General features: G+C 47.1%; 1 protein-coding gene across 14 annotated transcripts in view; it reads left to right on the forward strand.

Moving 5' to 3' along the window:
* MEGF11 (multiple EGF like domains 11) overlaps window positions 1-13,793 on the forward strand; it is a 388,207-nt gene that overhangs the window by 55,746 nt on the left and 318,668 nt on the right. For 13 of the 14 annotated variants that reach the window (XM_017851122.1, XM_017851126.1, XM_017851125.1 and 10 more), the window contains exon 2: window positions 1,426-1,581. The exons of the other annotated variant lie outside the window; for it this stretch is intronic. The gene's annotated coding sequence lies outside the window, so the exon portion shown is untranslated. The remainder of the gene's footprint in view (window positions 1-1,425; window positions 1,582-13,793) is intronic. 14 annotated transcript variants of the gene reach the window in all.

Raw genomic sequence — 13,793 nt, forward strand, 5'->3', positions numbered from 1 at the left:
CTCCTGATTTTGTGATCCGCCTGCCTCAGCCTCCCAAAGTGCTGATATTACAGGCACGAGCCACCGCACCCGGCCTGGAGGCAGGTTTTTAACTGCAGGCCACATGTCAGGCTGTTGGCCGGGAGAGGTGGCATCATTGTGGAGCGGCAGTGGTTCCTTTGTTACACTTTCCTTTCTAGCTGTGCTTTCATAGCTCCTCCATCACCCCTTCATCCCGTGAGCATCACCCCTGTCCAGCGCTACTTGGCCTCAGCACCCCTGGGTGCCGTGTGCCTCATCCTTCCCTTTTATTTCCCTGGCGTCTCCTACCCTGTGTCAATCCCTCCCTAGCCCCACAACCTTCTGAGAGCAACTGTGGGTGGGGGCTTCCTCTGCAGCCTCGGAACAGCCTCTTCAGCCCCACATTCAGCAGGAGGAAGGAGCAGGGAAAGATAACAGTGGAGGAGGGGCTGTGCTCCTGAGGCTGAGGCCTGGAGGAAGAAAAGGGTGAGAGGGATGGGTGAGCTGGACTTGGGGTGGGATGAGGGAGAAGTGTGGACCTCACTGGGGTCTGCGGAGTTACAGGACCTAATGACCCAAGCGGTGAGGGCTTCTGGTCTTGGCGTGTCATCACACACAGGGCTGGTCCTTCGGAGACCCTTTCCTTATGATCCTGAGTCACATGGAGGCTGTGTGGTCTTGACTCTACCCATCACCCTACCTTCTGAATGAGTGTACAGGCAGGGGCAGCCCAGCCATCTGGCCTTGGGCTTGTGTCTGAATACTTCTGTTTGGCAGTGGGGAGGGCTGAGGGGTGCTTTGGATCTCATTGGCAATAATCTCTAGGGACAACCTGACCTCACCCAAGACTCCATGAAGCATGCTGGGTTCTTAGAGCTGGAAGGAGCCTCAGAGGCAATTCACCAACCCCTACCTCAGAGTGGGCTTGCTCTTACCCAGCCCACTTCTGCATCCACTTTGCCCCACTTCATGGTTTAACAACCATGCTGATAGGAAAGTTCTGCCTTAAGTCTCACTTCACTCCTTCATGTAGAAGTATAATCTCTTTTTACTCTTCCAGTGGAGATGGAGGTGGCTGCTGTTGTCACAGCCTCCTTGCTGGGTAGCCTAGGCTCTGGCATTCATGTCACCTCCCTGGAACTAAGGGGGGGAGGGGGAGGGTAATTAATGATGAGGTAAGACCCCTGAGTTACTAGAGAAAATAAGTACCTAGGAGAAGCATCATCATTTCTCTAGAAGAAACCACACCTGATTATCCCCTAGAGATCCTTACAAGGCGTGAAAAAATGTAAGCAAGCAGGAATCAATACATACAATTCAGATTTCAAAACAGTCTTTGAGTTTACAGTACAAGCTCTCATAAGAAAACCACTGTTTGGTTCTGTTTTATTGTGTAAATGTAAAAGTAAAACTTGTTCTTTACAGAAAACTACAAAAAGCCAGAAACGTATAAAGTAGAAAACCAGAATCAGCTGTGATTCCGTAAAGCAGGGCCTAGCTCAGTGCCACACACATAAGGAGCCTCACTGGAGGATTGCTGAACCATTGAAGGAGGCAAAGAAAGCTTCTGACAACATTTTGGTATGTTTCCTTCCAGGCTTTTTTTTTTTTTTCTGTGCATATTGATGTATTCATAGCTGAGATTATACCGTAGATTTGTATATAGGTCTGCTTTTGCATTTCATCTTATAGCTTGAGAATTTCCTAATGTTATTAGAAGGTTGTAATTGGCTGCTGATAGATCATCTTGTAGATATACCATGTTTTATTTTATTTTATTTTATTTTTTGCCAAACCCCTACTGGTAGATATTTAGATTATTTCTAGTTTGGACTATATTATATAATATTTCAAGGGACTTTTTTTACATTGTTAGTGTATCTTTTTTTGTTTGTTTGTTTTTTGTTTTTCAGATAGGGTCTGATTCTATTGCCCAGGCTGAAGTGCAGTGGTGCAATCATGGCACTTACTGCAGCCTCTACCTCCTGGGCCAAAGCAATCCTCCTGCCTCAGCCTCCCGAGTAGCTGGGACCACAGGCACACACCACTATGCCCAGAGGATTTTTTTAATTTTTTGGTAGTGTTGTTGTGTCTTAACTACACAATCACTCACATAAGTAGAGACCTGGGGCTTTGGTCTTGGCTGTGGGCCCAGGAACCAGTTCTGGCTGTGGGAGCCTCTGGCCTGGCTTTGGGAGCAGGGTCCTGGCCCAGCTGATGGCCAGTCAGTATCCTGGAGCCTCTGAAACATCAAGGCAGGAGAGCAAACACAGACTGACAGCAAATAGCAGCAGAGTGAAGACCTGACGGACATGGAGGCTCGAAAAACACCCAGGGCGCTAGGACTGGGAGGAGAGGAGAGTGGGGGATAGGGAGAAGATTTTCAGCAATGGCATCTACATTGTTTGGATTGTCCACTGCTCTTTATAAAAGTAGTTTTGAACTCTACTCCAATATACGTCAATTTATGAATGAGGTTTATATGTACTACTTATCAGTGAACACTAAATATTTAATAAAATTATTTTTCTCCATTTAGAGAAAATAATTCAAACAGGAGATTTGTGTTTTTCCCCTTGCATGCCGCAGACCCCTTTGCCCCTTTGGAGAACACCTGCTATCAAGGTGGGGGGCTGAGCCAGGCCAGGCAGAGGTTGTGGGGCCCCAGGGCGATTAGGAGGACCTCCAGATGGAGAGAAAGGGCCTCTGGGTGAATTCAGAGTCACACCCAGTGGCTTACTCCAGAGATGATTATTTAACTTTTTTACACGTAATTTGAAAGTCAGCATTCAGGCTGGGCATGGTGGCTCATGCCTGTAATCCCAGCACTTTGGAAGGCCACGGCAGATGCATGGCTTGAGCCCAGGAGTTTGAGAGCAGCCTGGGCCACATAGTGAGACACAGTCTCTAAAAACAAAAGGAGGCCGGGCGCTGTGGCTCACACCAGTAATCTAGCACTTTGGGAAGCGAGGTGAGTGGATCATTTGAAGTCAGGAGTTTGAGACAAGCCTGGGCAACATGATGAAACCCCGTCTGTGTTAAAAACACAGAAGAATTAGCTGGGTGTGGTGGCGCACACCTGTAGTCCCAGCCACTAGGGAGGTGGAGGCAGGAGAATCACTTGAACCCAGGAGACAGAGGACACAGTGAGCCAAGATTGTGCCTCTGCACTTCAACCTGGGCGACAGACTGAGACTCTGTCTCAAAACAAAAAACAAAAAACAAAAACAAAAACAAAACAAAAAAGAAAGTGACTTCGATGAACGAGCTTCAGGCTTGCGGATGACGTTGAGATCACATGAGTGGTGACGTACCAAGGTGGGAACAAACCAGCTATGGGGGAAACTGAAGAGGTTTGTTCACGATCAGAGAAATGGTAGATGAGGGACGAAGTATCTGAGTATAAAGAAACAGATACATAGCAGTGGTTTCCAACCCAGGGTCCCTTTAAGAAGTGTACCCAGAATTTCCAAAAGAATCTCTCTGCCACTGTTGAATGTTTATCTATGTTAAGGGACCATTTTTCTCTGCTTTTGTTTGAGACTGGCAAGTTCACTTGGTAGGTAGTCTTCACGCTGGTCAGAGCTCTTGACTAGTAGTTATGAATACCTTTGATAAAAGCTGGAAAAACTATTTCAATTCTTTATTTATGTATTTATTGAGATGGGGTCTCACTGTAAGTGCCCAGGTTGGTCTTGAACTCCTGAGCTCTAGCGATTCTCCTGCCTCAGCCTTCCAAGTAGCTGGGATTACAGGCATGCACCACCGTGTCTAGCTTTCAATTATTTCTTGATAAATGTAACTTGTTCTGTGGGCAAAACTTCTTGAAACCTGGAGGCCTTGTTAAGGGGGCATGGCTCAGGAGAGTTCGTTAAAGAGGTCCTTATTGGAAGAAATGTTGAACTCCTGCTAGGGTGTAAGCTACCCGTTAGGACACAGTGAAGGACAGATGTTTTGGAGGCTATATAGATGTAGTTGGAACCTAAAAACCTCAGGCTAGGTACAGTGGCTCACGCCTCTAATCCCAGCACTTTGGGAGGCCGAGGTGGGCGGATCACGAGGTCAGGAGATTGAGACCAGCCTGGCCAACATGGTGAAACCCCATCTCTACTAAAAATAAAAAAAATTAGCCGGACGTGGTGGCACGCGCCTGTAGTCCCAGCTACTCAGGAGACTGAGGCAGGAGAATGGCTTGAACCCGGGAGGCGGAGGTTGTAGTGAGTTGAGATCGCGCCACTGCACTCCAGCCTGGGCGTCAGAGTGAGACTCCATCTCAAAAAACCAAAAACCAAAAACAACAAAAAACATCAGCTCCATGAGACCAGTGGCCCCAAAGGCAGGGAAAATGTGCATGGAATGAACCCGGAGATGAGAGTGAATATAGCGTCCTACCGAGACATCACAGAGCCTTGGATTATCGCATCAGACTCTCATGAATCAGAGATCTTGCCCAGTATTAAGATTTACTAATAATTTCAAGGATATAAGTAATTAGGAAGCACAAATGACACAGACAGAGGTCTGGGACCACTACACATCTCACCAAGCCTTTTTTCCACGCATCAGAACTTACTCTGCCCAGATTTACACATGAAGTGTCTAAGAACTGTATGTGGCTCCATTACTTACACGGAAGAGAGCTATTTTAGTTTTGACAAATCTCCAGCGTATACTCAGATAGTTACATAGCTTATGTGACAAAAGGGATCCATGCTCCGTAAATGTGTAGATTTCCATATTTATTTACCATAAGCAATCCTAGACACTCATATAAACGAGGTACATCTGCTTAAAGCATTCCACAGATAAGGGCTTACTGTTAGCAAACACCATTGGTTTATTTTTAGAAGTCTGTCGTCTGTCTTCAGCATATTTGCTAGGGGATTTGATCAGTCATGTTTCTTTCCCAGGATCCCCCCACATTGCCCCCTAACCATTTCCTTTCCAGGAAACCACTTTGAGCCAAGATACATCTACAGTTGCCACAGGCAGTAGTTTCTGGTCTTAGACACCTTAATTCCTGGTTAAAAGTAGATGGAGGGAATGCCACACTTCAGGGAAATCACGACAAAGCCGTTCTTCCCACTCTAAACCTGTCTGCATCCAAATAGGTAGAGTGACTTTTCTAAACAGAAATCTGCTATAGATCTCTTCCTACCCCTGCTTAAAACTTTCAGTAGTTCTCATCACACTTAGGATAATGTCCCAAATCCTGGCCCCCTCCACCTCTGCCTTTTTTTTTCTCCGACGGAGTCTCTCTGTTGCCAGGTTGGAGTGCAGTGGCATAATCTCAGCTCGCTGCAACCTCTACCTCCTGGGTTCAAGTGATTCTCCTGCCTCAGCCTCTCAAGTAGCTGAGACTACAGGCACCCGCCACCACGCCCAGCTAATTTTTGTATCTTTAGTAGAGATGGGTTTCTGCATGTTGACCAGGCTGGACTCAAACTCCTGACCTCAGGTGATCCACTAGCTTCAGCCTCCTGAAATGCTGGGATTACAGGCATGAGCCACTGTGCCCGACCTCAAATCCTGAATATGGGCCTGCACGGTGTACCACCTGCCTGCCTTCCTAGCCTCATCTCCCAGCACTCGTTCTTCCCCCATTCCAGCCATACTGGCCTTCGTTTAGTGCTCTGAGTGCTCTGTGTGCCCTCCTGCCTCAAGGCCTTTGCACACACTGCTTCCTCAGCTTGGAAAGCTCTTCCCGCCACTTACCCTGCTCTGGTTAACTCCTACTCATCCTGCAGTTCACAGATTGTATGGACACGGCTTGAGCCTCACTTCACATCCTCTCCCCTGCAACATCTTACTCCAGCCTCTGCTGTGGTGACCAGTCCCACGCAGGCTTTGACCAGCTTTGCACAGATGCAACCTGATAGGGCCCCACTGCGGCCCATTCCACATACCTCTTGCTTCCAGTCCGGGGGCTTTTCTGACATAGGTGACAGACCTCTGAGGGAACCCACATGCTAGTGTAGAAGTTCAGGGGTTAACACCAGCAGTGTGACTGTCCTTAGCCAGTGGGGACAGCAGTGATGGATAAATGCTTCCCCGTCTCATTTCTGGGATGGACCTTCTGGAATCCTCCTTAGGAGCCCGAGTAAGATGGAGCCCAGTTGCCTGCAACGCTGGCCTAGAGCTGTATTTGCTCTCTCTCCTTCTCTGTTTCTCCCCTCCTGAACCTCTCTCTTGCCCTGTGGAATCACTTCCCAAATAAACAACCTGCACACATGCCTTTGTCTTAGGTTTGCTTGTGGGGGAACCCAGGCTAGGACACAACCCAAATGTGACTTCCTTAGGGAGACCTTCAGTGACCCCCCCGAGTCCTTGTTATCTGCTCTTACTATTATATATCCCTGAACTTTTATGTCTTAGAATGTTGTTGTGGACTGATGGTGTCCCTCAAAAATTCAGATGTTGAAGTCCTAACCCCCAATCCCTCAGAATGTGACTATATTTGGAGATAAGGCCTTTAGAAAGGTAAGTAGTGTAAGATTAGTTCATATGGGTGGGCCCTAATTCCAATATGACTGGCATTGTCCTAAGAAGAGATTAAGGCTCAGGCATATGGAGAAGATGGGATCTACAAGCCAAGGAGAGAGGCCTCAGAATGAAACCAGTCCCATAGGCACCCTGATCTTGGACTTCTAGCCTCCAGAACTGTGAGGAAATACATTTCTTTCTTTTCTTTTTTTTTCCAAGGACAAGGGACATAACTAGACCACGTGCCACTTACAATCTAGCCCGCTAACCCAGGCTTAACAGGGTTGTTAAGAGCAGCAAGTGAGGACAAGCCCAAACGCACAAATGTGGTTCAAAACTTGGCTTTGCATTATGTTTGTTATTTTTTTTTTAGAACTACATTAATTTTTAATTTTTATGTTAATTATTTTTTATTTCAATAGGTTTTTGGGGGAACAAGTCGTGTTTGGTTACATGAATAAGTTCTTTAGTGGTGATTTCTGAGATTTTGGTGCACCCCTCATCCAAGCAGTGTACACTGTACCTAATGTGTAGTCTTTTATCCCTCCCCCCACCCTTCTTCCTTCTTCCCTGAGTCCCCAAAGTCCGTTGTATCATTCTTTTTGTTTGTTTGTTTGTTTGTTTGTTTTTTGAGACAGAGTCTTGCTCTGTCTCGCCCAGGCTGGAGTGCAGTGGTATGATCTTGGCTTACTGCAGCCTCCGCCTCCCGGGTTCAAGCGATTCTCCTGTCTCAGCCTCTTGAGTATCTGAGAGTACATGCATGTACCACTACACCCAGATAATTTTGTATTTTTAGTAGAGATGGGGTTTTACCATGTTGGCCAGGCTGGTCTCGAACTCCTGACCTCAGGTGATCCACCCACCCCGGCCTCCCAAAGTGCTGGGATTACAGGTGTGAGCCACCGTGCCCGGCCCATTGTATCATTCTTATGCCTTTGCGTCCTTATAGCTTAGCTCCCACTTATGAGTGAGAACATATGATGTTGGGTTTTCCATTCCTGAGTTACTTCCCTTAGAATAATGGTCTCCAGTTCCATCCAGGTTGCTGCAAATGCCATTATTTCATTCCTTTTTGTGGCTGAGTGGTATTCCATGGTGTATATACCACATTTTCTTTATCCACTCATTGATTGATGGATATTTGAGCTGGTTCCATATTTTTGCAATTGCAAATTGTACTGCTGTAAATATGCGTGTGCAAGTATCTTTTTTTGTATAATGCTTCTTTTCCTCTGGACAGATGACTAGTAGTGGGATTGCTGGATCAAATGGTAGATCTACTTTTAGTTCTTTAAAGAATCTTCACACTGAGGAAATAAATTTCTGTTTAAGCTACTCAATCTGTGGTATTTATTCCATTAAGCAAAGTAGGTGCAGACCCTAAATTCATGGAGCTTACCGTCCTCCAGGAGAGCAATATATTTATAATAGAATAATATATTCTATATTATATAATATCAATATGGAATATATTATAATATGGAATAATATACAATATTTGTAATAGTTGCTGAGCAAACTAATATACAGCCTTCCCTTGGTATATGTGGGGCATATACTGTTCCAGACTCCCTCGTATGCCAAATTCTACACATACTCAAGTTCTGCAATTGAACCTGTGGAACCCAGGTATATAAAGTCAGCCCTCCAAGTCCTTCATTTCACATCCCACAAATATTGTATTTTTGATCTGTATTTGGTCCGAAAAAAATCTGTGGGTCATTGGACCCTTGAAGTTCATGAGTTAACTGTAAATGTATTATAGTTAGTACTTATATACTTATCTAACTATTCTATTATATTGCTCTCCTAGAGGACTGTAAGCTCCAGGAGTTTAGGGTCCGCACCTACTTTACTTAACGTTGTACCTCTTGTGCTTAACACAGCGTCTGGCGCTTAGTCGGTGCTGAACAGATTTCTGTTGCATGAATCAATGAATGAAGTGGAAAGCTTTTGAAAGGGTCCAGGCAGTCACCGTGCAGCTATAGGAACACAAATGAGTCTGCTTCAGTCTGAGCCCAGACATCTAGAGGGAGGATGTGAGCACAACGTGTAGACTCATAATGGGTTTGGAGTCAAAGAACAGGATTTTTTCCATAACTAGAAGTATCTAGGAGTCTTCACGAAATGTTAAAATGGTATATGTAGCATGGGATCTGCCTTTGTACCAATGGTACTTTAGTTAACACATGGTACTAATCTGAGAACAGAAATGGATTTAAGGATTTATATTGATCCAGGGATTGTTTGGTTTACTCCAGTGAATATTTCCCAGCGTAGGGAAGATTGGGATGTTTGGGAATGTCCTTGGTGCTGCCTTGGTGCTGACCCATTCCTCTCCATCACTCCGCTGCCAGGTGCCATTTTGCCAGTGAATAGCTAGTACCAAGTGATAGAACCATTTGATGTTGGTGACATTTAAGGAGGCAAAATGATATAATGCAAAGGGCCCCACGCCAGGAATCAGAAGATCCTATCTGTTAGCTGATGATTTTAGGTGAATCAGAGTCACAGAAATGCTGGCTTTTCATCTCCAATAACATTGCTCTTCCTCCCTTTATGGGACGGCTGAGAGGCCTGCCTAGTACTGTATATAGTGGTGGTTAAGGGCCAAATCCCAGCTCTGTTACCTTCTAGTTCTGTGACCTTGGGCAAATTATGTAGCCTTTCTGAACCTCAGTTTTTCTCATCGGTAAATCGGGGTAATTATAAAACCTATATCCTAGGCTCATTATGAAGATTTTATTTCATTTTACTTTATTTTATTTCTTTATTTCTTTTTTTTTTTTTTTTTTTGAGATGGAGTCTTGCTCTGTCACCCAGGCTGGAGCGCAGTGGCCGGATCTCAGCTCACTGCAAGCTCCGCCTCCCGGGTTTACGCCATTCTCCTGCCTCAGCCTCCCGAGTACCTGGGACTACAGGCGCCCGCCACCTCGCCTGGCTAGTTTTTTGTATTTTTTAGTAGAGACGGAGTTTCACCGTGTTAGCCAGGATGGTCTCGTTCTCCTGACCTCATGATCCATCCGTCTCGGCCTCCCACAGTGCTGGGATTACAGGCTTGAGCCACCGCGCCTGGCCTACTTTATTTTTGAGATGGAGTCTTGCTCTGTCACCCAGGCTGGAGTGCAGTGGCATGATCTTGGCTCACTGCAACGTCCACCTCCTCGCTTTTTCTTTTTTTTTTTTTTGAGATGGAGTCTTGCTCTGTCACCCAGGCTGGAGGGCAGTGGCCGGATCTCAGCTCACTGCCAGCTCCGCCTCCCGGGTTTACGCCATTCTCCTGCCTCAGCCTCCCGAGTACCTGGGACTACAGGCGCCCGCCACCTCGCCTGGCTAGTTTTTTGTATTTTTTAGTAGAGACGGAGTTTCACCGTGTTAGCCAGGATGGTCTCGTTCTCCTGACCTCATGATCCATCCGTCTCGGCCTCCCACAGTGCTGGGATTACAGGCTTGAGCCACCGCGCCTGGCCTACTTTATTTTTGAGATGGAGTCTTGCTCTGTCACCCAGGCTGGAGTGCAGTGGCATGATCTTGGCTCACTGCAACGTCCACCTCCTCGGTTCAAAGGATTCTCGTGCCTCAGTCTCCCAAGTAGCTGGGATTACAGGTGCACAACATCACACCTGGCTAATTTTTTGTATTTTTAGTAGAGAAGGAGTTTCACCATGTTGGCCAGGCTGGTCTCCAATTCCTGGCCTCAAGTGATCTCCCCGCCTCAGCCTTTCAAAGTGCTGAGATTACAGGTGTGAGCCACTGTGCCCGGCCATTATGAAGATTTCAGCATAATGCCTTGTTCAGAGTAAGCCCTCGATATTTGTTGAACTACCATTTATTTAGTAGGTCTTTTTATTTTTTATTTATTTATTTTTGAGACAGAGTCTTGCTGTGTTGCCCAGGTTGGGGCGCAGTGGTGCGATCTTGGCTCACTGCAGCCTCCGCCTTCTGGGTTCAAGCAATTCTCCTGTCTCAGCCTCCTGAGTAGCTGGGATTATAGGTGCATGCCACCATGCCCAGCTGATTTTTTTTTTTGTATTTTTAGTAGAGATGGGGTTTCACCATGTTGGCCAGGATGGTCTCGATCTCTTGACCTTGTGATCCACCCGCCTCGGCCTCCCAAAGTGCTGGGATTATAGGCGTGAGCCACCGGGCCCAGCCTAGGAGGTCTTTTTATTAAGATTGTAACCCAGGTATCCACCGGGGTCCCCCAGGCCTTTAAAATCAAGAGAAGACAGTGTCATTCCCATGCCCTCCTCAAGGGGGCATCTGAACCGGGTTGATGGCTTGCCCTGAGGCCACTGTGATACCAGGTACTCTCACTGGTCACCCCTCATCACTCCTGTGCCCCACCCGGTCTTGCCTTCATCTCTCCTCAGGAGGAAAGCAGATGAGTGCCCTGCATTGGCATTGCCTCAGTGCTGCTCTGTCTGCGGTTGCCAGACTTAACACCCCCCCAACCCCGACCCTCAGGGTCCAGGTCCCACAGACAATATATCAAAGGCTTTCTTCCCCCAGAGACATCCTGGTGCCAGCTGTTAAGATAATGGATTTTTCTACTCAACTATGTGATGCAGAGCATCCATTGAAACCCCTGTGTACAAGCTTAGTCAGGAGGGACCTTAAAAGTCAGCCGAATCCTTTGTGCTTTGGCCTTGAGAATGTGTCAATAATCAATTAACACATTCCCTCCAGCCCGGAGAGCGACCTTCCCTCCAGCCCAAGCTCAGACTTCACTGTGGTCCCCGCTGCAGGATGGGATAGCAAAGTAGGGTTTTTGCTGTTTGTTTATTTTTGGCAGGGGGAAGGATATAGTTAAAATAGTGAATCTACTCTGTTCCTTCAGAGGCGGCCCTCCATCTTAAGTCTGGCCTGATTTGGGGGGAGAAACTTGCTTTTCTTCCATCCCTGGAAGTCCAGCTGGGCTGTGTCCTCACCTCCAGCAGTTTCTCTCCAGGCTGCAGTGTTATAATAAAGTCTCCCCTGTGAACACTCCGTGAAGCCTGATGTTAGGTTGGAATACAATTGCAGCAGGAGGGACAATAAATAAGCCAATTTATTTTATCTCACCTGCTTGGAGTTGGGGTCTTTTTTGAATTGAAACAAGCAAATTTATGCAAATGACATGCAAATTAGACCCTTCCTGGACTAATAAAAAGGAAATTGAAGCCCTGGGTAGTGCCCAGGGCCTGACACAGCATGGAATATATTGTGAATCTTAGTGTGCTGTGGGAAGGTGAATGGAGGTGCCAGGGAGGGCACGTGTGTCCCGAGATTCACAGTGGGGTGAAGGCTATCAGGTCACCTCTGGAGGTCTCAGGCAAGGATCTCAGACAGGTCAGGCATTTTGAGGGGTGCTATCTCTTGGCCACCCACAAACCCTTTTCCTCCACTCCTTTCCCTTTCTACCTACCAGGGACCTTGCTTGGTTTAGTCTCAAGTGTGTCTGGGGAGGACGCTGGAAGGCCCCCGCCCGCTCCTCCTGTTTCCTTCCTTGGTCACAAAGGGCTCAGTTCTGCCCTTACCAATCCCCATAGACACTCTACATCTTCCCTTGGACCTGGCTTCTAGAAAACTCACACCTGTGGTCCTAGTGACTCAGGAGGCTGAGGCGGGAGGATCGCTTGAGGCCAGGAGTTTGAGACCAGCCTGGGCAACATAGCAAGACCCCCACCTCTACAAAACAATTTAAAGAAAAGAAAAGCCCCGTTTGGTGTCTACCCTAAATCCTTCCAACTGCAGAATAATCCATGCCATTGTGTTATATCCCGATGGAGACAGATTAGTGCAGAAGTCCTTAACTGTGGCTGCACAATGGAATCGCCCAGAGGGCTCAGACATGCTGAGATTCAGGTTTGATTGCTCTGGGGGCCCATATGAGCTTCAGGAGTTCTGAGATCGTCCTGATGATTCCAGTGTGCAGCCCATTTGAGAACTACTGGCTTAACAGGTCACTGGGCTTTATACAATTTATTTTTTGGAGACAAGGTCTAGCTCTATCACCCAGGCTGGAGTGCAGTGGTGCAATCATAGCTCACTGCAGCCTTGACTCCTGGGCTCAAGTGATCCTCTCATTTCAGCCTCCTGAGAAGAATACAATTGCTTTGGAGTAGAGATTTAATGCCCCTCATCTTTCCCCGTTGCTCATTGGAACTCAAAGGCCCTATTATTTGAGCAACTACTAAGTGCCCGGGACTTTAGATATCTTGTCCCCCGCAAGCCTCTTAACAGCCCTGTGGGAGTACCATCTCCATCTTTTCCATGAGGAAACTGAGGCTTAGAGAGATGAGGTTTCTTTCCCAAGATCACTCAGCAGGGAAGCAGCAGAGGCAGGATGAGACTCCAGCAGTGCCCTCTCCTGTGCCCCCTTTCATTGTCCTTCCTGGGGATTAACCCGGAAGAGCTGAGAGGGCTCCTGCAGGCCCTAGGGTCGCAAGGCTCCGGGCCTGGGTTCACTGACTATCACCTGTGTGACCTTGAGCCTAAACCTCAGCTTCCCCATGTGCACAATGGGGATAACAACACAGGCCCCTCCGGCGGTCATGAGGATTACAAAAAATGAGCAGGTGCTCTGTAAAGCATGAAGTGTGATACCCACATTAATTGTGTTTATTACACGTCCCCTTCCCGCTGGCATCTGTCCCCTCCCCTCAGCCCCACCCCACCCCAGCACGCTGAGGGGTTTGAAGCTTGGATTCCTTGGCCTCCCCTCCCTAGTGCCAGAGATTTCCGCTTAATCCTCCATGCTCCACAGAACACAAGTGACTGTCTCCCTGGGAGAACGGGGCAGTAATTAGGTTAAATAATTTAAAGTAACTTTTAATTTTTAAATAATTCGAATTTGCATTTGTGCAATTTACTTTTCTTCTCTCCCCATCCCTCCTCCCCCATGGCTTTCCTTGTATTATTTGTTTAAAGTTTTTTCTTTTGCTTTTTCCTGGATAACCAATTTGCTTCAAATGGCAACTAGCCAGCTCCACTCAGAATCATCACAGATTGTAAGGCGAAGGTAGGAGGCAAAATCTGCTGACTGGGAGACATCTGAAAGGCAACTTTGCCCAGCCCTGCAACCCCCTTTTGGAAAGGAGGATAAAGAAAAAAAATTGCACATGTGGTTAACTTTCGATTTTCTGCAAGGGTGTCCACTCAGTGCTTGGTACCTGGTGCTCAGTGGGGTGCTTGATGGCAGCTAGGAAAAACCCCAGATGGCTGTCTGCGCTCACTGGGTAGACAAGGGCCAGTAGGTGGAGGGGAGGAGAAGGCCAAGAGTCTGCATACTGGGTTCAGGTACTGGTATCTACTGGTGCTCCCAGCTG

Source organism: Rhinopithecus bieti, unplaced genomic scaffold, assembly GCF_001698545.2.
Source record: "Rhinopithecus bieti isolate Rb0 unplaced genomic scaffold, ASM169854v2 scaffold_31548, whole genome shotgun sequence".
NCBI classification, from domain to species: domain Eukaryota; kingdom Metazoa; phylum Chordata; class Mammalia; order Primates; family Cercopithecidae; genus Rhinopithecus; species Rhinopithecus bieti.